Source organism: Schistocerca americana, chromosome 1, assembly GCF_021461395.2.
Source record: "Schistocerca americana isolate TAMUIC-IGC-003095 chromosome 1, iqSchAmer2.1, whole genome shotgun sequence".
Lineage (NCBI taxonomy): Eukaryota > Metazoa > Arthropoda > Insecta > Orthoptera > Acrididae > Schistocerca > Schistocerca americana.
Window position 1 is genome coordinate 1,153,939,388 of NC_060119.1, and position 23,741 is coordinate 1,153,963,128.

The following is a 23,741-nucleotide window of genomic DNA, read 5'->3' on the forward strand; positions in this document are numbered from 1 at the left end:
ATGAATGATATTGTGGGTTCAAGCATATAACGTAATATAAAAAGTGCAAAGGTCATTTCCTTTGTTTAAATACAACCGAGCGATGAAAAACACTACGTTACACATCAGGATCATTTTTCCGTAAAGCCATGGCCTTCGTGCTTGCGGATCGGCTTACACCGAGCTTCACAACGTGGTCGAGTAGAATACCGGTACAATGTTTTCGTCACAGCGTACAGTGTCCGTATGTATCGTAACAACAGTAATAGCACCTAGCACGGGAAAAAAAGTTTTTGGCACACTTTTTCTCAAGAATAAAACTAAGTAGTCTTTTCTTAACTCTTTTTAAACATGTACAACACACTGTTCTTTCGGAATATTGTGTGGCATCGCTATGCACTGAACCTCACAGAAAGACTCTAGTTTCTTAAGCTCGCTGTGAGCAGGGTTCACTGAACGCACCGGAGGCTTACACGGTATCTCTCGGGAAGCGCGATGTTAACGGTCACTCTGCCACTGATCAAGTGCGAGCTTTTCTTGGCGCCTAGCTGTTACGCAACGACCGTGGTGCCACCTGGCGGCGGAACCGTCAGCCAATGAGCGACGACCGAGGGACTTCCTCCGCGTCAGTTTTCAGTTACTTATAAAAGTTCGCCGCGGCAAGGCGCCTCACTCGCGCTGCGCACGGCACCACACAATAGTGGCGCGCTAATTCGAGAAGAAACATAGGGAAGACTGTCAGTGTCTTCGTTTCTGCAACAGCACATTTTCAAGTAAGTGTGCACTTCTTCACGCAAGTTGTCCGAATTGATCACATTATGCGGCGGCAAGGGTCAGCTCCTCTCTCAGGCGGCTCCTACTTCTCATACTTTGCGTTTTTTGTGTTGAACGGAAAAGAGGTACTTAAAAACGTGTGATGGGGGCGGAAACGGCAGGTGGGTTGTTCGAACTCATATAATGAGGAGAATTTTCGTCGCCAGTTTCCGCTGGTAAGGGGAGGAAAAAGTACCGCATGGTGTGTTTTATTACCACGGTAAATTCCACAGTGCCGGGTTAGATTCCAGATTAGCTTCCAGTGTCGAATACTGGGAGGAAAAATGATTTTAGCGATTTATCTGCTTGTCTCTTATAATCGTCAATCTTAATTATGTTCGTGAAGAACGGTTTATTGTGCACGGGATCGTACCGATCTGTGATGGACTCCTGCATTGTCATCAACGTTCATAAACCGATACGGGCGATGTTTAGATCTTGTATGACAAAATATGTGGTCATGCATAAACATGTTGAGGAAACAAGTTAATATATTCCATCAACGTTAGAAACTAGACAATTTTTAAATATTACACGATAAATTAAAATTATGGTAGGCCTACTTGATTTTTACGAACTTTTCTGTCCACAATTGCTAGTATTTTTTCTTAATAATATTGTATTACGTAGTTTTTCTTGCATATTAGTTTCTGTTAATATTGTCTAGACTCTTACAGCAGTGTTGTCCAAACTGTGTTCCGTGGAACATTGGTGTTCACTGAATGAAACTAGTTTTTATCATTTTTTATAAGTTTACTAAACTTCAAAATAAACAATGTGTTCCCTCAAAGTAACAGTATTTTCAGTGCCTTTACCTCAAGTTTGGAAACCTGTGCTCTAGAGGGATGCAGGCAGCGTCTGAGATGTCACCATCGATTGTTGTATCAACGACAATGTGTCAGTCTGCATGGCTCTGCGTTTCAGAGTTACAGTGAATCTGAGTACCTGTTGAAGCCATTTGAGGTAATTCGTACCAGAGATCGATTATCCAGAAGTGTTGGTAGGGAGGTTGTTACGCATTCCCCTTTCTGAGGGAAAACATTTTGACTACAGCTGACGTATGCAGGAATGTTGAAGTCACTTCTGACGCAATACTAATGTGTAGGATATAATATAGGAGGAAGGAGGTGACAAGCGGGGGCGGGGGGTTATATTTCTTTTTTTTTTTCATCTTGTCGCTGGTGAACAAATTACGACTAAATGTATTCGGCATTTCTTCAGTAGCGCGCTGATTAGCCATCGACACGATACTTTCGAAATGTGTTGTCCAATAATCAGTTTCGGTAAATCTAGTGTCGAATGTATGTAACTCGAGGAAACATCAGAACGACTTTCCCTTCTTTACTTAGTAATTATTTTTCCGTCACACTCACTGAACTATATTTTTGGCCCCTAATAGAGATGATTTTCTTTTTAAAGATTGTACCATCCCAGTGTCACAGCGTTTTGGTCGTTTAAGAGAAGTGTTCTGTTTTTCTTGTTTGTTATTGAGATATTATTATACTAGTGAAATACTGACGCGCCGGGCAGCTCACTTTCGCAGGAAAATACTCATCAGAGGCTAAGAGAACCACATTCTTCATGTCATACAGACTTTTTTGTCGCGAAGCATCTTCTGAATGTCGGACACGAGTGACATAGAACGCTGCCACGCAAAGTGGAGAGGCTTCAAGTTGTGGTTAGAATATGAAGTTAGAGCATTTAGTAGAATCTGATCGTAGATAAGACAAAATGTACTTTTTCTCGCGCTTCAAAAGTTTAGTTTTTTCTTTATTGTTGATTGAAAGTAAGAGTCAGAATTACCTGCGACTGTGCTCAGTGTTTGTACGCGTAGATCCAGATCGGTTTTACGTTTACTGCATGTGCTCATCCTTCAGATTTGAGAAAGAGATTACTTGCAAGCGATTACCATCATGTGCATTAGTATGCTATTTGCCTGTGAGAAACAGTTCAATGTTATCTGCCTGGGCGCTAATATTTTTTGCAGCAGTTCAGATTGTATCTTACAGTGCAACACTGCTGCATAGCAGAAAGAAATGACGACCATGCACCACCATATGTGTGTCCCCTCCACGTATGTCCCCCCCCCCCCCCTCCTGCCCCCTGCCATTAAGGTTCTTGTCGAGTTCTGGTGTTCCCCTTCCATAATTCATTGACAGCTCTTTTTTTTTTGCCAAACAACTAGCAGCGCTACGAAAATGGCTTCTTTGGTTGGAAAGTTATGCTCTTAAATCATTTTTTTGGTGCTACCTTCGCTCAAATATTGCTACAGATGGTCGCAGTGTTGTACTCAAGTATTTCAGCTCTACAAAATTTAGTGTATTAGAAACGAAATTTTCCTAGGATCTCATCGCAGTTTAACAACTGTTAATCAGTTAAGATCGTTTCTCTTGCAATCATAACATTGTTCAGTTAATCCTATCCTCCCTTGTAATATGAATCTTTTGATTCAACTCCACATCGACGCCTTCTAACGAAAATACATTCCCTTGGAAAAACAAAATTGCATCGAAACTTAATGCTTTCGCGTGTAGTATTAGTTGCAATCTCTCTATTTCGTAGATGATAACTGAGAGGAAAGTCTATCCGGTAAAACGTTAAGTAATACCTATAGTTAAAAAACTTTTTAAAATTTTTTGTGGTAAAATCTTCCAAAAAATTTCTGGAGTCTTTTTGTAGCTGTTAATGCTCGTTTATTGTGGAATCAAGGTACAACCGGTTTCGCGATAATCATCGTACCATTTGGCGGGATTATATAAAGCCATTACACCAGTGCGATCTACCAACGTTCTATCAGACACATATCCTTGCATCGTCAAATGCAATATTCAATGGATGTTGAAAAGACCATAAGTAATTAAAACATAGGTAATTACGCATCGTCACTAAAGGACATTCTAATTTGGACCAAAGATGAACTCCTGATAGTACTTAGAAAAACAGCTATCACGGCTGCGACGAAGAAATGGTAACGTCGTGTGCCGAAGCAGCAGCTAGTAATAGTAAGCCATAACGGAAACTGACCACTATGGTGCCCATTGATTTACTAGCGACTGCCTCTGCACACGTTACCATCATTTCTTCATCGCAGCCGTGATAGCTGTTTTTCTAAGTACTATCAGGAGTTCCAATATTATTTAGGTTAAAACAACAGTCGAGATGGCGATAACATATGTTTATTACGACCGGTTTCGGTTTACGTTAAAGCCGTCATCAGACTTTTTGGGCCCCACTTTGATTGGTGCTGGCGGCTACTCGCTTTTTCACGTGATACCACGATCGTACACTCAATACGGTACGATCGTGGTATCAGGTGAAAAAGCGAGGAGCCACCAACACCAGCGATGGGGCACCCAAAAAAATCTGAGGATTTCTTTAATATAAACCGAAACCGGTTGTAATAAACAAATTTTATTGGGATCTCGACTGTTGGTTTAACCTAAGTATAGCACCAGATCACTGCGCCCCACTAACAGTGTTATCTAAATTTATGAAGTTCCAACACTGGTCCAAATTAGAATGTCCCTCAGTGACGATCCGTTATTAATCTAAGATTATTGATGGATGTTGTAAGATCCATGATGCCAGGATGGGTGCCTTATAGAACGGTGGGAGATCGTATTGGTTTAATGGATTAGTGTAATCCACCCAAATTTAACCTGAAGCTTAGATTCGTTATTGCGAAAATGGTTGTACCTTGATTCCACAATAACCGAGGATTAGCAGCTACAAGCGGACTTGCAAATTTTTAAAGAAGATTTTACCACAAAATTTTTAAAAAAGATTTTTAACTATGCATAGATTAAGCTGCGGTTGCCCACATAGAAAACTTATAAGTAATATCCTGTATCTCGACTGAAAATCATCTTAACTAAATATCAGAAAGGCGCAAAGACTGGCAACTATTTTTCATAGCTCTCATTTCACAGAACTGCAAAGTTTTGCATTTCACGAAACGTTAACGCGTGATATCCTTTTACTACAGGATTAATAAGTGACAATTAAACCAAGTGATACCATAGAAACGTTGGGAAGTAACAACATGTAGAGGTATGAAACGAAGTGCCACAGCTGTTGGTAGAAGAATGGCAGGTTACGATTCATTGGTAAGATACTGAGGGGGTGCAGATATCTGCAGATGAAACTGCGTACAAAACAAATGAATGGTCCGTACCTGAATTCTTCTCAAGTGTATGGGATGCGTATCAGGTCGGTCTAGCAGTAACCCAACGAATTACAGTCTCAGATCACCGACGTCAGTTTGCGGTACGGTATTGGAACATATATTGTTTAGGGACATTATGAAATACCTCGAAGAAATGATCGACCGACACGTAGTCGGCACGCATTCAGAAAATATCGTTCTTGTGAAACATAACTAGTTCTTTATTCACACGAAGATTCCATATTTTTAGATTTCCGGAAGGCTTTCGACGCTTACATCACAAGCAGCTTATAATCAAATTGCATGCGTAAGAAATATCGTCTCAGTTGTGCGACTGCACTCGTGATTTCCTGTCAGGAATGTCACACTTCGTACTAAATGACGCAAAGTCATCGAGTAAGTCAGAAGTTATATCTGGCGTCCCGCAAGGTAGTGTTATGGGTAACCTGCTGTTTCTAATCTCTAAAAGCGATTTAGGAGGGACTCCGAGCACTCTACTTAGGTTGTTTGCAGATTACGCTTTCATGTACCGTCTAGTAAAGTCATCAGAAGATTAAAACCAGTTGCAAAACGATTTAAACAAAATGTCTGTATGGAGCGAAAAGGAGCAATTGGCTTTAAACAGTTAAAAAAAAGCCTGAGGTCCTTTTCATGAAAACTAAAAAAAAAAAAAAATCGTTAAATTTCGGTTACACGATGAATATCTCAAATTCAAAGGCTATTGGTTCAACTAAATACCTAGGCCTTACAATTACGAACAACTTAAATTGGTACCACCACACAGAAAAAGTGGTGGGGAATGCGAACCAAAGACTGCGTTTTATTGGCAGAACACTTAGAAGACACAACAGACTACTAAGGAGATGCCGGCCGGTGTGGCCGTGCGGTTCTAGGCGCTTCAGTCTGGAACCGCGTGACCGCTACGGTCGCAGGTTCGAATCCTGCCGCGGGCATGGATGTGTGTGATGTCCTTAGGTTAGTTAGGTTTAAGTAGTTCTAAGTTCTAGGGGACTGATGACCACAGATGTTAAGTCCCATAGTGCTCAGAGCCATTTGAACCATTTACTAAGGAGATTGCCTACACTACGCTTGTCCGTCCTCTTCTGGTGTGTTCGTGCGCGTGTTGGGATCCGCATCAGACAGAACTGACGGAGGACATCGAAAAAGTTCAGAGAAGAGCAACTCGTTTTGTATTATCACGGTAAAAGGGGGAGGGGGGGGGGGGAGGGTGTTACGGATGTGATACGTGAGTCGGGATGGCAATCATTAAAACAAAAGCATTTCTCGTTGCGGCAAGATGTTTTGACGAAATTTCAATCACCAACTTTCTCCTTAGAATGCGGGAATATTTGATGACTCCTGTCTACATAGGACCGACGAAAGGACCATCGTAATGAAGTAAGAGAAATCAGAGTTCGCACGGGAAAATTTAAAAGTATTTGCTTTTCCCAAGTGCTGTACGAAAGTGCAACGTTACAGAAATAGTCTCAAAGTTGTTCGATGAACCTTCTGCCAACCACTTACGTGTGAACTGCAGAGCAGTCACGTAGATGTAGAACGTCGAGTGTATGAAAAGAATAACGATCCGAATGATCAAAGGTTTATTCGACTAACGATGGAATGTAACTCAATATGTCGAAAATCTCGATGAAATACATCAAACAGCTCTCGAGAAAGTGTTTAGAAAACGTCAAGAACTACTTTCGAGGACAGAAACCACAATATTCCTCAGCACCCTACATATCTATCCCGGAGATATCGTGTGGATAATATTAGGTAAATACTCGTAGCAGCTCGCACAAAGAAATACAAGCGGTCTTTCTTTTCATTTTCCATCCGTGAATGCAAAGGGAGAAAATGTGTGATACAAAATGCACCCGCTGCCACGTACTTCACAGTGATTCGCGTAGTGTGAATGTAAATGTACGAGGTTAATCCCAAAAGTAAGGTCTCCCACTTTTTTTTAAGTACATAGACCTATTTATTTCTACAATGGTTTACATCAGTTTACAGCTTGAACATTTACCTATTTTTCGACATAATCACCATTTTTGTTGATGCATTTTTGTAGATGCTGTGGGAGTTTTTGTATGCCCATGTCATACCAGCTCGCCGCCATGCTGTTCAGAAAGCTATGAACCTCTTCTTTCACCTCGTCGTCGGAGCTGAATCGCTTTCTGGCCAAATGTTCTTTTAACTTACGGAACAGTTTTTTCAGAGTCTCTCAAACGGGCAATTCAGAACCGGAGTAGAGGAATGTTGAGCAAGGGCGTACACGTTCTCCATGACAACGCTCGCCCACACATCGCTCGGCAAACCGTTGCTCTCCTGCAACAGTTTCAGTGGAACATTCTCATCCCATCCACCCTATATTCCTGACTCGGCTCCCAGTGACTATCACCTGTTCCCTAGGTTAAAAGAACATTTGGCCGGAAAGCGATTCAGCTCCGACGACGAGTTGAAAAAAATGGCTCTGAGCACTATGGGACTTAACTTCTGTAGTCATCAGTCCCCTAGAACTTAGAACTACTTAAACCTAACTAACCTAAGGACATCATACACATCCATGCCGGAGGCAGGATTCGAACCTGCGACCGTAGCGGTCGCGCGGTTCCAGACTGTAGCGCCTAGAACCGCTCGGCCACCACGGCCAGCGACGACGAGGCGAAAGAAGAAGTTCATAACTTTCTTAACAGCATGGCGGCGAGGTGGTAGGACGTGGGCATACAAAAACTGCCACAACGTCTACAAAAATGTATCGACAGAAATTGTGATTATGTCGAAAAATATCTAAATGTTCAAGCTGTAAACTGATGTAAACCATTGTAGAAATAAACAGGTGTATGCACTTTTCTTTTCGGATTGCCCTCGTAGATCGTAAATTACGTAGATGAAACGAAGCTCAAGTTGAAACGTGACGGAGATGCAGCCAACTGCACCGGCTGCAAGAGAGGCATTCTGCACCACGGTGTGGTTTACCGTTAAAATTTGGAGAGCATACGCTATTGAAAGAGTCACGTGTATATCTCGCTAAAAGATCGTGAAAATTAAAATTAGAGAGATTCAAATTCAAACGGAGAACAGGAACAGGCCAGGAGGGAAGTAAGAGTCGTACGCAAAGTAACCTCAAATGGCTCTGAGCACTATGGGACTCCACTGCTGAGGTCATTAGTCCCCTAGAACTTAGAACTAGTTAAACCTAACTAACCTAAGGACATCACAAACATCCATGCCCGAGGCAGGATTCGAACCTGCGACTGTAGCGGTCTTGCGGTTCCAGACTGCAGCGCCTTTAACCGCACGGCCACTTCGGCCGGCGTACGCAAAGTACCCTTCACCACATACCATAAGGTGGCTTGCGGAGAATGGATGTAGATGACACGTGCAGCCTTACGTTTTTCGTAGAATATCTATAGATACATTCTTTGAAGGTGAAAAGTACATTGGTTGGTTGTAATTGACTTACACGTGTTAATGCTTCCCGTTCACGGAAGGGAAATATGGGAAAAACGATTGCTTGTAGGACTACGGAAAAATGTTGTTAATAACTTTTAGTCTCTAGGTAATGTATAGGATACTCTTCACCCGCACTGGAATAATAGCACAAGTAAGTACGAGGTCGAAAACGGAAGACCCGCAAGCAGACGTCCCTTACAGATGACGTCGTTTCCAAAAAAAACGCGGAAAATCTTTCTCTGGTCGTCTTCTGATCACTGTGCGTCATGCATCACAAACACCATCACAGGCCATTAAGGCGAGCTAATGGCGACTGCAAATCGTCCTGGGAGCTGTGAGAAGTTAGTTGTGTTTAGGGCCTGTCCGTGGCTACACCTGACCAGTACGGTACACAGGGTCCCGGCAATACTACAGCAGCTGTTCCCACTACAGGGCAGGATGACGTCTCGTCCCTGACGTAAGTGGTGCCTCTTGTTATGGTCAGTAGAGCGACATTTATTAAGCCAGCAGGAATCTGAAGTGGAGCTGTTGTAGTGTGTGTTTGGTGCGAGAACGATGACGTACGAAAATCTTTTGGGAACCGTATTATATCAACGCAGCATCGTCAAAACTCCTTCTTTTGCTTGACAATTCATGTGGGTAGAATATGCAACCAATCGCTTTTTCTTTTTTAGTTTGGTATGGTTTATTCTACCATTAACTAGTTTCCGAGCCACTGCAGTCTTTTCATCAGATGCAGGTGTTATTAGAACAATATCTGGACCAAGTGCAGGCGTCGTGGTACTAGCGAAAATAACGGAAATGTATTTAATGAAAAGTTTATGAAACGAAAGCATCGTTACATTTATGATATTAGTTACATTGCACTTCTTCTTGATATCCACGAGAAAGTCACTCTGACAGTGTACTTTTCCAGCTTATTCACACGTACACGCTATTTAGCTACACCTGGTTTAGCACTCATTTACAGTAAATAACCACTGAATTTAAGCACAAACAGTATGAATATGCTAGAATTCGCGCCTCACCACATCGCGATCTTTGATTTGAAATGCATTTCACTATATTCGATCAGAGTTCCTTGTGGAAGTCTCCTGAACAGCTTTTATATTACCGCTGCACCCCGCACTGTGGTACCCGTCTTTGTTGGCGGTTAGCGACTCCTGTGTTGTCTAGTTTCTTATCTAAATGGTTCAAATGGCTCTGAGCACTATGAACTTAGGACTACTTAAACTTAACTAACCTAAGGACATCACACACATCCATGCCCGAGGCAGGATTCGAACCTGCGATCGTAGCGTTCGGGCGGTTCCAGACTGAAGCGCCTAGAACCACTCGGCCACAGTGGCCGGCAGTTTCTTATCTGTCCTAGCGTATTGACAGACAGAAAAAGGAAACAGAACGACCCGTCGAGTATAATAAATGTTTAAAAAAAATCATGAAGTCACATTTAACATCTTATCAATAAACTCGTTTGTATCCAAGACTAACACACTCCTGAGCATTTAACTTTAAGCTACCTGTAGGAGAAACGCGGAGACCTAACTTTCCATGATATTCTTTCAACTTGAATGAATTTCTCTTAAATATCATGGAAATTGTCGTCAAGCAGCCCATCAATCCACAACGTTGTAGCTTCAGAGTGTTACTGCACCGACCACGATCTTCACATGTTTCTACGTTCTCGCCACCTCCCTTCTCCCGCCCAAACAGCATCCTTAGGAGTGGTAAAGTGTGTTTCAATATACCAGTGTCGTAATTATTTGAATTAAGTTAGGTTACAAATGCTCAAAGTCTTACAGAACTACACTTGCTTTGAAGCTTCAGTTCTTTCCCAACCTTTCTGCTATCCTACGTATCTTTCCTCACAGTGTGTAATATTTTAATGGACGTGGGTTGAAAATGATCTGCACTTTCCCGAGTTATGCTCATTTTCACATACAACCCCCTAACAACCGCGCCTCCACTCTACTTGACTACAGTTTCGAAGAGATTAAAGTTCAAATTGATAGAATGGAATATTAGGTCGCCGGGTTTCTACTCCAGATACTTTAACGTCAAATGGTCAAGTGTGTATTATTCGTGGATACAAACGATGTTCAGAGAATTTTTTTCCATATTGCAAGTAATATGAACGAAGGTTGACTGAAGTTGCACGAGATCCTCCACAGTTTCCCCTCCCCTCCTCCCCCTCCCATCACCATGTAATTCATGCAGGAAGCCCTTATCCGCTATCGGGCGTCAGCTTGCTGGTGACATGTCAAGCTATGCTTTCAAGTATTTCTGCTCGGCTTGGTCCTCAGTAATGACGCACTGAACTCTGTTATCGTCTGCTATTCGACTGACATTTTCAGTGTATATATTACGTAAACGCGGTTCTTTGACTATATTTAAAAAGAATCAACATCCGTGATTTTTGCAGATGCCTTCTTTTATATTGCTGCTGATTCACCTACTCGCTCCTTTCTTGGGAGCGCTGGACTTCTCTTTGCATATGCTACCAATGCATGTAGTGGGGATTTTGGATTACAGTGATGTCTACGAAATATTTGATCATTCAGTCACGTATTTACATACGCCAACGACGAAAAATTTATTCTTATGGTTTTTATTGTTGTTTTATTGCGATTTAATACATCATTATAGTTGTTTCTTCAATCATAGCCTTCTGCCTTCCCAATCTTCCCTCTGCAAATTCCTCACTGACATAGTTCTTCTGACTCCCTCTTCCTGTGTTATTATCGGACGTCTTCTTCTTCTTCTTCTTCTTCTTCTTCTATCAGTTGGAATCCACTCCTTCATCATCTTAGGCCATCTGTCCTCACTCAGTTGACGTACATGCCCATGCAATCTCAGTTATTTTCATTCAATTGCATTCACGGCAGCGGTGCCCAGGTTCAGTCACCGAGCGAGGTGGCGCAGTGGTTAGCACACTGGACCCGCATTCGGGAGGACGACGGTTCAATCCCGCGTCCGGCCATCCTCATTTAGGTTTTCCGTGATTTCCCTACATCGCTCCAGGCAAATGCCGGGATGGTTCCTTTGAAAGGGCACGGCTGACTTCCTTCCCTAATCCGATGAGACCGATGACCTCGCAGTTTGGTCTCTTCCCCCAAACAACCCAACCCATTCCCAACCCAGGTTCAGTCTCATAAGTAAGTCTTCATTTTTAATTTTACCCCTCAATGTCAGCCTACAGCAACACCTACAAAATATCATCTCCAATGACGATATGTTTCTCTTAATTTTTTTAGTTATTCCTCACATTTCTGCTCCATGCCTTGCTACACTTTCTACGATAGTTTTAAATATCCAAATCTTCGTTTCGTGATCTAATATGTATGATTCATAAAGCTTTTCTTAATTGTTTAGTTGACAAGTCTTAACGCGATAGCAAACCTTTCAACATCGATTCAAAATAAATTGGCCTACGAGAAAATCTATGCAGCGTAGAGAGAAGAGTGTTTTGTGCAGGAGCCTTATGGATCCACGGAAAAAAAATTGCTAGCGTCTCCATTTGTTAAGGTGGGCCTAATGAAACAGTTTGTGAAATCTTTACCCAAAGATGGAGGAAATTTCTAGTAATTCTGCGAGGAGTTTACTCATCTATAAGAAACGAAATTGAAAGGATGCATGTTTATTGGACTCTACATTCGAAAAATGATGTCGGAATCCACCTGCGAATAAAATATGACTGTGAGTGAGACGGAAGCTTAGATATTATTCAAGGTTTTTGGGGCGACAAAATGGACCCACATTATATATCTTTTGTAGACAACATGCTGGAAAATTCTAGAAGTTTTGTTGTTTGGTAAACCCCAAGATTAACTTTTTGATCGGTTAACTTGCATCTTTACCTTGCAAATTTGGGTGATATCTATGAAGAACGAGGTGCGCGCTTTTATCTAGTCATCAGGACTCAAAAGGGATGGAATGACTTGATCATGGCCGGTGGTGTGATGGGAGACTACTGTTGGTCACTTGAGCACAGGGAGCAATAACGTTCTGATGATTTAAATAGAAGAGAGAAAGGCCAATTGATACACCATCATTATGTAATAAAGAGGCAGTTTCATGTTTATGCTTCAATATAACTTCAGTTTATAATGAAAAATTAGATCACTTTACGTTCCAATCACAAGACTTGTGGGGGGGGGGGGGGGGGAGGAAGTGACATGATCACTTTGAAGGTAACCGCATTACATTGTTTGAGAGTAAGTGGAAACCAAAACATTCTTTGATCGAAAGTCAGTTTAATCAATACACGGGAAATGTGAATAAAATCGCCTTCATTCACAGTTTGATCGTGTTTTATTAAATCAGATCAGTGTAATTTAATGAAACGCCTTCATTCACAATTTTTTCGTGTTTTATTAAATTACACTGTTGTAATTTAATAAAACACGAAACAATTGTGAATGAAGACTCAAGACATTTTTCTTTATACTTACTTTCTTTTGAATACAGTCACGTTCAAGCTGCAAAATATTGATAAAATTAACGTTGTTTATTCAATTCAGTAACCTGTCTCCATCCATATGATGATCATCAGAATGATAAATGTGCTAACGGCGGCCCTACATCACCGCCATGAGTGTTCATCACAGTTTTTATTGTGTTTTTTACATTTTGTGACGATGAAAATTATAGAAAAATATTTTATTTGATTGTTTTACTAAGTTTAAGGAGAAAAATTAATCTGGTGATGATCGTAACGATCAAAACCGGTTACTGAATTGAATAAACAAATTTGCGATCAAAGACTGTTTTGATTTCCATGTATTGCCATTTACAAGTTTATTGTCAAAATTTTAGTTAATAACGAAGTCCAATAGAGACAAAACTGTACATAATAGAAGACATCTGAATTTAGGTATCTATTCAGTGGCAAAAAAAACCATATACGAAACAAAAAGCAATCTAAAAATATTATTTTCCATTGGCTTGCGTCATTTTCACATCTTCCAAGGGAATATTTTCTGCACATCACTATGCCAAAAGACACAGTTGCCGCTTACGAAGTCGATTTCTGAAATCCTATAAAAGTCTTCGCCTTCTGTTATACCGCTACGCTACGAGTAACAATTCATTATCACCGTCAGGACATAGACTGGTAAGGGGGATCTGCTGACTGTCCTATTCTTAATGCCCTTACCCTGTTCGGGATACGTGTTTGCGCAAGCTCTCGGCTCTCGCTGTTTTACAAACTCTGGTCACGCGGATCGCAAGCCAACGTGCTTCTCCGCGTCGATGAGGAAAGTGATGAATCTTTCAGCCAGCCATCCAGCTAGCAGCGGGCGCGAGCACTACGATACGCAGGAGAGAGCTTATCGCGAGGCATTTGGGCTCCTATCAGTTAATGATCAACAGCTGCGTGCGATGGCCTTGGAATAATGTTTTTATGATTAGTGTTCGTCAACGGAAATAAATTAGGTGGCCTACTAGGTACACATTCGTGATAGCGTGAGTATTCTCTAACACAGCACCGAGCGAGGTGGCGCAGTGGTAGCACACTGGACTCGCATTCGGGAGGACCACGGTTCAATCCCGCGTCCGGCCATCCTGATTTAGGTTTTCCTTGATTTCCCTAAATCGCTTCAGGCAAATGCTGGGATGGTTCCTCTGAAAGGCACGGCCGACTTCCTTCCCTAATCCGATGAGACCGATGACCTAGCTGCTTGGTCTCTTCCTCCAAACAACCCAACCCAACCCTCTAACACAGCGGGCCTACGGCACCAGTTCTCGAAAATGGAATATCACTTTCTCTCTCTACTGGTTCATCGTTAATGACCATATTTACTGTGATAAAAGATTAGTTATATACAGTAAACCAGAACTCCAACGACAAATTTTCGGAGATGGTAATATTGGCCAAAACAAGGAAAAAAGCACAGTAAATATAGGCCGTAAAATGTGTAGTCAAAGTCAAGAGCTATGAGCACTTGTTCATGTTGGATAGTGTGAAACACATTTCTTTTAATCTAAGCTCTTCATTTCCCACATTTTGGGAGGAGGTACGGTGGACCGAAAAACCGAAAAAATGATTTTAAGGCTTTGTAGCATTTGTTACATTCAACTTACAATTATTAATAACACAGCAAATGAAAGACCAACTCAAAGAGTTTTTTTACAAGTGTCCAGTGTGAGCGCTATTCGTCATACAGCACACACCGAATCGATAGGCGAATTCTTCCCAAACTTTGATCAGTGTGTCTGGAGTAACTGTTGCAACATTTGGTTCAGTTCTGTTTCTTAAGAGGGCCAGATCAGCTGGTTGTTGAGGCACGTACACCTAATCCTTTGTGAATCCCAAAGGTAAAAATTGCATGGCGTCAGATCGGTGAACGTGGAGGCCATGCAAATGAAGCTCTTGTCATTCAGCCCCTTGCGGCCGATCCAGCGGTTGGGTATGACGTCGTTTAACCATTCGCGTACTGAGGTATGCCAGCGAGGCGGCACACATCTTGTTGGCAAAGTACTGTAGTTCAGTTTCTTCCAACTGAGGAAAGAGCGATAGCTGTAGTGTGTCAAGACAAGAAACGCCAGTTGTAGTTGCTTCACCGAAAAAGAAAGGCCCATAAACTTTCCGCCGAGATATAGCACGAAAAGCATTGAATTTAGGGGAGTCTAGATGCAACTGTACCATCTCGTGCGTATTTGCTGACTTCACGTGCTTATGTGTGTTCACACTCCCACTTACGTGAGATGTGGATTCATCACTGAAGATGACGCGCTCCAGAAAATTTCGTGTTAATGCAGCAACGTTTCGTTCGCACAAGTAAACCGTAGTCTCTAGGCTTTAGAGCTTGTAACAATTGCAAACGATAATGACGTAGTTGTTAGCGTCTCCTTAAGTCTCCACACAGACGTCACTGGAACTGCTAATTCACTACTAGCCTTTCGAACTGATTTCTTGGGGCTACGCATGAAAGACTATCCCACTCGCTGAACACTCATCCCATAGTCTTCTCTTTCCAAAAACAGCCGGTGTTTCCAGACTGATAATACTATCTACGGATGTTATTATCACTTGGAGGATTGCAGTGGAACTTAATACGGAAAGGACGTTGCTCTATAAGAACAGACTCAGTCCTTGCAAACTATAAAACATAAATAGCTTTCTATTCACTAGTGGCGTCCGCAGCTGGTCTTGCGGTAGCGTTCTCGCTTCCCGAGCACGGGGTCCCGGGTTTGATTCCCGGCGGGGTCAGGGATTTTTCCTGCCTCGAGATGATTGGGTGCTGTTGTGTGTCGTCTTCATTATCATCATTCATCCCAATTACGGTCGGAGGCAAACCACCTACGCTAGGACCTTGACTAGTACAGCGGTGCGGGTGTCCCGTATCGTCCCCTACGCTCCTCGCAGTATGGGACCCCATCATCACTAGTCGCCATCTTTGCTACTAGCGCTTTCTAAAGCCGTCGGCACACGGACCGTGCATCCGAACGTTGAGCGTTGAGCGTGCCGAGTTTCTGACGTCATAGAGTGGAATAGCACGTTCGGGAGTCTTTCCGAACGTGCAGAGCAATATCTGCCATATCAGATATTCTGAGCGTGCCTCTGAGCGTTGATCAATGAGATGGCACAACGCCACCTACGTCACACGCACGCCGTCTCCCTTCAGTACAGAGTCGTGAGGCGCCATATTGGCATTCATTTCAAGCCTATATGTATATATCTCGTTTCTGAGCACAAGCAAATTGAGAATCACTGGAAAACCCGTTGTTAACTGTGTGATTCGTTCCAATAAAATAATGAGAAATATTTTCGTAGAAAAAGAATTATTGTAACTTTCGTATTATGAGAGTAAGCTATTTGAACGCAGCGACACACTGAAGATCGACCCAAAACGCAGTGTTCTTGGTGCAATTTGTTATAATTAAACTTCAATTAGTAACAAATCTACGATTAAGGGTTTCAGTAAGGGGGAAGATACTATTGTTATATATAGCTTGGCATTTGTTGGTGTAGTGTAATGACTAGCGTCACGGTCCGCTATTGCGATATGTGTTAGGACGGTGGTTCGCGTTTTCCCACTACCGATTTTTTTTTCCTAACGTTCGCGTTTTTATTAGGTTCTGGTACTTTATTATTAGCTTAATATAAATATATACTATAATGTTTGATATTATGTAAATATAAGTTCCGTTTTTTTTTTTTGAGGAGTGACTGTTCGATTGGCTTAATCTACAGGACAGCTACTTGTATAAAGCTTTTTCTTTTATGCCTAGTAATTCACATGTTGCAACGATTCTGCTACTGGGTAGGAACAGTGATCAAGTAAGACTGACCTTGGGGTTTTACTAAAATGTGGGAATGATGAAATAGTGTTTATCTTATGCGGAGACGTATTCCAAGTTTGTACCGCACTGTTTGTAATGGAACTTTTATAAGCCTGTGTCCTTATTGATTGGACATGGTACTTCCCTTTTCGTGGACGATGGAGGAAATGTGCGTTTTAATAGAGCTAACGTAAGAATTTTACGCGCACCCCTTGAGTAAACAGTGTGATTTACGAACTAGAAACATCCCTCAACTGCCGGTGGAGCGCGTTGCGATCGCGTATGCCACGTTGGGGCCCAAGTACCGTATGCACAAGTCGCATCGTTCCTGAGCGTTCAGCAGCATGTTGAACTTGGCACGCTCAACGTTAACGTTCGACAGCACGGTCCGTGTGCCGACGGCTTGACGGAAGACACAGGATACAATGCATGCGCATGCGTAAGTTGAATGTAATAAATGCTATAAAGCCTTAGAAGCCCGATATTCATTTTGATGCAGCCGGTATTTTACAGCAGCGAAGATGACCAAGTGCACTCAGCTCGTAAGATACGCCCTTTGAATCCAGTGTTTACTAGACATTCTTTCCTTGTTTTCGTCCGTATCTCAGAAGTTTGTCAGTAGAGTTCTTGCTCATCCTGTATACTTCGCAAGCCACAGTGCAGTGCGTGGCGGAGGGTATATCGTATCAATATTAGAGATTTTTACGTTCCATTGTATCGGCGTGCTGAACGGCGGAAAATGGCTGACTATATGGCTCTGTCCGGGCCTTAATGTCTCTCATCTCATTCCCATGATCCTTACGCGAGGTATGCGACGTTGGCAGCAGAATCGTCACACTATGTGCCTCGAATGCGGGTTCTCTACACAAAAAGGTTCCGCGGGAATTGTGTCGTCTTTCTTCCAACGATTCCCATTTAAATTTCCCAAGCATCTCTCTTACACCACTATATGGGCCACACCGGCCTGTTACGATCCTAGCAGCGCGCCTATGAATTTGTACCATGTCTGATGTCTCGCATACTTGATAGTAATGTGCCCGCGTCTCGTGGTCGTGCGGTAGCGTTCTCGCTTCCCACGCCCGGGTTCCCGGGTTCGACTTCCGGCGGGGTCAGGGTTTTCTCTGCCTCGTGATGGCTGGGTGTTGTGTGCTGTCCATAGGTTAGTTAGGTTTAAGTAGTTCTAGTGGACTGATGACCATAGATGTTAAGTCCCATAGTGCTCAGAGCCATTTGAACCATTTTTTGATAGTAACGTGAACCTGGCGTCAAGGTTTGAACACTGCAATGCTTTGCTGGGCATGATCCTGTTGGACGTTGTATGCTGTTGCCTTCATCCGACTTTTCAACTAACTTGCCCAGCCAGTTATAGGGGGAAGAAACAGTTTGATGGGGACTCCGAGCCACGGTGCAACTCTCGGAATTATTCACTCCCACAAACATTGCCAGAGGTGAAAGAAAAGATAAGTGATTGATGCAAATCCTAAGAATATAGAAATACATTAACTTCGTATATTTTGAAGTTTTCCCCGCGTAAAGAGCATTCCATGAAGTTTCGGGATTGCAGCCGGATTTCGTCGACCTCTTCCCACGGCTTTTGGGGTCACAGGCATTCCGCCATCCTCAGATGAGTGATTAGCACTGGAGATTGCTAGTTCGCATCGCTAACTCTATACTAAAAATTGGCGCGGAGACGCATGCGCAAAGGCAGCCGCTACATTATCGACCTCTGTAGAGTTTCGCGCCCACACCCGATACTGCTTCATCTATGGCACGCAGGCGCATGCGTGATGGTCATACTAAATGCGCGCTCTCTGTCGGAATGCGGGCTCGCCGAGTTAAAATTCAGATGTCAAAATTGATTAAATCAACTGTGGCTAGATGGACGTTAGTGATAAATAGTGTTCTTTCTGAAGAAATTAAAGAAATCAGCAGGTCCACGTGTTATACACTTGAAAGCCGCCACCATGATTAATAAGATCTTCCGCCAAAGTTATTTTCAGCGATTCATTAATAATTGATTCGCAGAAGGATCTCGTCGAGGCTAATATTTCCAAGGCAGAATAAGCCATAGAATGTCTTCACAGCGCGCAAAACTCGACAGAAATCTCTCATGTAGCGGTTGCCTTTGCTCATATGCCGCCGCGCCAACTTTTGGTATAAAGTTTGCGATGAGAACCAGTACAGAACACTCACCTGAAGACCCGAAGATGACTGATTGATTGTTAGCCGAAATATCGTGGCAAGAAGTCTATGTAATACGGCTGCAGTCCCGAAACATCCTGAAACATTTTACAACTAATTCTTCTTGTCTTTTTTTTTTTTCTTCGATGCAGTTTTTGTCGTCGTCCTTGTTCATGTGCATTCATCTTCGATGGGAATGAAAATCTTTATTCTTCTTGAGGTTGGCATCACGGAAATACAACGGAAGAAATAAATAAATAAATAAATTGTTTTCATACGCTCTTATGCATGGTTTTCGCTTTTTATGTATCCCTAATTAAAGTATGTCCGTTAAAATGAGTAAAGGATTGGAAGAAAATTGAATTGGCAACATTTTACATACAGCACCTAACGTAAACGCCTCTTCGCCTTTAGCATTAATCTGCTTGAAAGGAGACTAAAACATGCTTTCTCATAACTGCAAATATAAGTCAAGAATGTAAAATCGCAAAATATTCGCGCGTAGGTACTAGTGTTAATCGCTGTCGTCGTCGGCGTTCCAGTGTTTCTTCTAAAGGTCTGTTTAAAATAAATATAAAAATAAATGAGTAAAATTCAACAGTGTTACATATTACCGGGCGTGTATGTCTTTCCTGGCGTTGATAACTGCTGCTGGATTAAGATTTATACGTTTTACATACGGGTTTTACTCAAGAAATTGGCAAAAGTTCCCATGTAGGAGCCCGTTCGATCATGTGGTGCTGCACTGTCACGTAAATAACATATACATCCTTTTTTTGTCTTGTGTACTTAGGAGGATGTAGTACACAGTGTGTCCTATTAACCAAGAACAACATTTCCGCCTTTGTACGATTGAGCCACCGCCGTAATTAATAAGGACTCCAAACGGAAACGTCTGCTGGGGTGACAGAAATGATCATACCATCCACTGGCAAGACCCCCCGTGTGATGCGGTACTTCCCTGCGTGGCTGCAATCTTCAGGGCGGACACCGGATACGTGCCAGTGGTCGCGGCCGGCTGGATTTTCCAGCCGTGGGGAAACCGTCTTTTTCTGGCAGTTGTTTTTCTGTAACCTCCTCCAGGGGCGCTCGCTATGGGGAGACACCAGACCACAGGGCCACATCAGCCGCCCTGTCCGCAAAATGATCTTGCAGCCCACCGCGATGAAGTACGGTGCTCGTCTTGCAGCGCGAAATAGTGTAATGTGCCTTATCAATAAAAGACTCGACTCTTTTACGTGCTACATGTGACGTGTATGACGAAAACAGAATTTTGGAGCCAATTATTTGGTGTCGCATTTACATTAATTGATTTTGGTAGCGTAATCGAATATCTGGGTCACGTGCGTCAATTATTCTACTCGGATGGAGTCCGGAAACCAGCAATTCCTATTACGTCAGCGCAATGAATTAATGTTATCAGTACCTTCGCAAAGTTTTTAATAAGGCAAGAGTACCACGGACGTGAAAGAACTCGTAAGGACGATAAGATTGTACAAGAAAAGGTGTCTGAATGTCATATCCACGCCGATTAATGCATTCGAGACTTTTATTGACTCGCCGACATTAATGGTGTTGAGGAAATGCCAAGTTATCACTCTTCAAGTATTATTCTGCTTCGGGGTACTAGAGATTTAGAATGGTTAGAAGACTTCATGACGAGGAAAGACGCAGTCAGATTTCTGCGCACAGATTTGGCAAATGTTCAGTCACTAGCCACCGGTTGCGTGCGAGGGCCTTCTTCAGTAAAATATAGATAGAATATGGCAGCTTACAAAATTATACAATGGAAACTTCTGGTTGGGATAACAACAATATAAAGAAAATTTTGGATATTTGTGGTGAGGTCTTATGGGACCAAACTGATGAGGTCATCGGTCCCTAAGCTTACGCACTACTTAATCTAACTTAAACTAACTTACGCTAAGGACAACACACACACACCGATGCCCGAGGGAGGACTCGAACCTCCGACGGGGACAGCCCCACGGCACGTAACAAGGTGCCTGAGACCGCTCGGCTATAAAGAAAAGTTAACGTTGCTACTTTAGTAAAGACGACACGGTAAGTTGAAGACATGCACAACTGAAAGACACTTAGACATTAGCTTTCGGCCATAGCCTTCGGCAGAAAAGAAAACACACACACATTCATTCACACAATCAAGCACACCTCACGCACACATGATGGGCCGAGCTGCCGGAGATGGTGACCATGTGTGCATGAGGTGTGTTTGATTGTGTGAATGTATGTGTATGTGTGTGTGTGTGTGTGTGTGTGTGTGTGTGTGTGTGTGTGTGTGTGTTACATGACAGCCAGAAGCAGTATCGGAAAACCTATTTATGAAAACCGGATTTGGTAGGCCCGTATAAATGTAGTAACTGAGATGCGAAAGGCAAGGACACCCAGGTTGATCCCGTGTTCCTTGACTTCAGGAAGATGTGTGGTACAGCTCCACATTGAGTTTAGCGAGCATCAGACCAGACTTGTTAGACGATTCAGGCTGACTTACTTGCAGAAAGAACTCAGCAGGTCGCTCTTAGCGGAACAAAATCGACAAACGTAAAGGTAATTTTAGGAGTACCCCAAAGAAGTGTCATAGGACCATTACTGCTTACGTCATATAAGGTGAACCAGAACTCCACTGTCAAACTTTTAGAGGCGGTAGTATGGACCGAAGCAAGAAAAAAAGTGGTAAAAGTGGGCTCAAAAATGCACACCTTAAGAGCTGTGAGTAGTAGAATAGATGCTTTTAATGGTAGCGACGACGCATAAGTGCCCACAGTTCTTAAATTGCGCGCTTTAGGGTCCGTGTGTACCACTCATTTGTTTTGTGTTTTCGATTAATTTTACCACCTCTCATAATACCGAAAGCTAAGAGCATTCAGTAGAAGAGCTGCATCTCACAGTAGTGAAGATGAACAACTTCTCGTAGCTCTTAAGGTGTGCGTTTTGAAACCCATTTTTACTACACGTCTTTTCCTTGTTTACGTCCATGCTGTCATCTATGACAGTTTGTCGGTGCAGTTCTGGTTCATCCTGTATGAACATCATCTACTGGATATCGTCGGAAGTTCCAGGAGGTTGTCGTAGATGATGCGGTTGTCCATGGGAAGGTAGCAACGTCAGGAGACCATAACGAACTGCAGGAACACCTCCTGAGGATGAATGATTAGTGCAGAGATTGGAAATTGATCTTGAACGAAAATAAATGTAACGTGGTGCACATAAATGGACTAAGAATCCACTAGTGTATCGTTATACTATTAGTGTATCGCAGCGCCTGTGTTGTTAAAAAGAACGAAGCATGTCCGAATGAATATTGCGTCGCACTTCTGAACAGCACACTGGAATATCGTATTTATCTGCCGACAACAGGCAAGCGACTTTCAATTAAAGTGCTTCCCCTGTACTGGAATATACAGTACATAATGAATGTATTAGTGCAAGTTGTAAACACGTGGCTGACGCCATATGGAAGTTTGGGTCCGGCTGAGTCGTCCTCGGATAGCCTAATGAGACGCGAGGGGCCCGGGTTCGATTCCCGGCAGGGGACTGGATATTGTGTGTCCATCATCATATTTGCCGGCACAGTAGTTCAGCGTGTTCGGTCAGAGGGCTGCTCGCTCTCTGTAGTAAAAAAATCTGAGTAAAGGAATCAACGATGCTGGAAGTACCCTCCGCCACATACCGTAAGGTGGCTTGCGGAACATAGACGTAGATGCGAGTTTTAACAACCCTAATTTTTATTATAGTGCAATATCACGACCAGAAGCAGCAATTTTCACTATAGACTAGTGAAAGACCTTCGATTTGATTTCTCACCACTTCTTGTTCCGAGTACTGAACCATCTCGAATTCGGTAGAAACTTCAGTGAAATGATTAAAATTATGTGTAACAGCACGAGTTCCAGGTTTATCATCAATAGACAATTTACCCGACATATAACAGGTCGGTTCAATAGCGCTGCCCCACTTCACTTCCGCTGTTTATTATAGGTATTGAGCCACTAGGCGGGATGATGAATTACAAATTTCAAACATTCTACATCTACAGCTGCATCTGTACTCTCCAAACCACCGTGAGGTGCATGGTAGAGGGTACGTCCCATTGTACCAATTATTAGGGTTTCTTCGTGTTCCATTCGAATCTGGAGCGCGGGGTAAATGATTTTTTGAATACCTCTGTGCGTGCAGTAATTGTTCTTACTTATCCTCACGATCCCTATGTGAGCGATACGTAAGGGGTTGTAGTATATTCCTACAATAATCATTTGAATACGGTTTCTGAAATTTTGTTAATGCACTTTTCGGGATAGTTTACGTCTATCTTCAAGAGTCTTTCATTAAAGCTGTGCTGAAGCATAATGAAAAGTACAGCATATGCAGACCACGTAAGCTTTATAGTACGATCGGAACAGAACAAGTACTTGTAGTCAATTGTAGCTTTTGTATTCTATTGTATTGTGTGGTATTGGGGACCTAGAAACGACGGAGAGGCTTCGTCCCCACCGTAGTCCTCAATGGTTCACAACCCCACAACAAGCTACAGCAGTTCACTTACGTCACCTCCACCCCACACAGAACCCAGGTTTATTGTGCGGTTCGGCCCCCAGTGGAAATGATGAAAAACGAAAATTTTGAGACGCCACCTATCTTACGACAGCCTACTTACAATGGTTCAAGAACCAGTATTAGTGAATAATCTAGAAATGTACTGGAACCTGCCGCAGGGAGCACAAGGACAAGTTTAGACTAATTACAGCTTGCACAAAGCCTTTTCCCCTCTCGATACGTGTTTGGAACGATAAGAAGGCGTCATGTGGTACAATGCTAGGTATCGTCTGCTACGTACTTCATTGTG

At 42.7% G+C, this 23,741-nt stretch overlaps 1 protein-coding gene across 2 annotated transcripts in view; it reads left to right on the plus strand.

Moving 5' to 3' along the window:
* The first annotated feature begins 635 nt into the window (after window positions 1-635).
* The window catches only part of LOC124551545, a 141,840-nt gene continuing 118,734 nt past the window's right edge, over window positions 636-23,741 (plus strand). For both annotated transcript variants that reach the window (XM_047126450.1, XM_047126451.1), the window contains exon 1: window positions 636-752. The gene's annotated coding sequence lies outside the window, so the exon portion shown is untranslated. The remainder of the gene's footprint in view (window positions 753-23,741) is intronic.